The sequence below is a fragment of the Solanum pennellii genome, chromosome 8, assembly GCF_001406875.1.
Source record: "Solanum pennellii chromosome 8, SPENNV200".
Lineage (NCBI taxonomy): Eukaryota > Viridiplantae > Streptophyta > Magnoliopsida > Solanales > Solanaceae > Solanum > Solanum pennellii.
The window spans coordinates 64,361,862-64,363,097 of NC_028644.1; positions in this window are offsets into that span (position 1 = coordinate 64,361,862).

Consider the following 1,236-nt stretch of genomic DNA (forward strand, 5'->3'; position numbering starts at 1 on the left):
GGGGAGGGGTGATCATCATGAGAGAAGTGAGTTTGAACAAGAAGCTTTTTCTTGGCAATGTATACTTAGGTCACATCAAATCCAACATAACCAAATCTAAACAAGAGCCATAAAAGGTTAAAGAAAGACACATGCATGAAAAAGCTATTGCATGTCGTCAAGACTTACTTTTAACGTTAGGAATGTTTCTTTAGTTTGCTGCAAGCAAAACACATTAAAGCAATAGTGATATAAATACCATGCAAAGTTTTTAAAAGTGATAAAAATTAAAAGCCATTAATATTCTGTGATGATCATCAACCCTATAAAGTAGAAGAATAAAATATTGAAAATCTGATCATTCTAATGCATTTATCTCTCAATCCCAAAGTCCTTTCCCCATTTCCAAGATTTATTTCATTAGCTTTGGTTTTATGCTTAGCTTCTTTTATGGTTTTCTTTTTTAAAAAATAATAAAGTATGCTTACTCATTGTTAAAAAGAAGAGACCCCCCTGGTGCCGTTAATGTTCTTTTATATCTGATTTGTTAATTATATTAATTGATCAATGATCAGACTTTGAGACCTTCACAATTAAGTTTGTTTATGACTTTTCTTATAAAAAATTCAAGTCCTTCTGGTTGAGTAAATTAAGAGCCTGTTTGGTTCAGCTTAAAAGCTGGTCAAACTGACTTAAAAGCTGGTTTTTGACTTATTTAGCTGTTTGGCAATACTCAAAATAACTTATTTTAAGGTTAAAAAAAACTTATTTTAAGCCAAAAGTTAAAAGCTGGGGTAGGGGTGCTTTTTTTTTTTTAGCTTATAAGCTGTTTTAAGTTGACCACATTTTTATCTTTTTGCCCTTAATATTTTTATACAATCTCCAAATTACCTACATAACCCTAACATCTCTTTCTTCCATTTTTCCCTTTTCACGTTCGACATAGCAACTACTTTTATCCAAACGCGTAACTGCTTATTTTAAAAATAAGTTTCAGCACTTTCAAAAGTACTTTTTTAAAGCTGCTTTTATTAAGCCCATCCAAACGGGCCCTAAAACTCTAAGGCATGAATAGAAGAAAAAAACTCAAATTCTGGTCATTGACTCATGAGCTATCAGTATTTGTAAATCTAATTAACAATATTATATGCAGATGGAGAACGATTGTTTTTAACAGACCCTCAGTTCAAGTAATACTATTGGCAAATTAAGTAAACTCACAATTATTCTAAGTTGTAGCATTGTGTAAGACTTCCT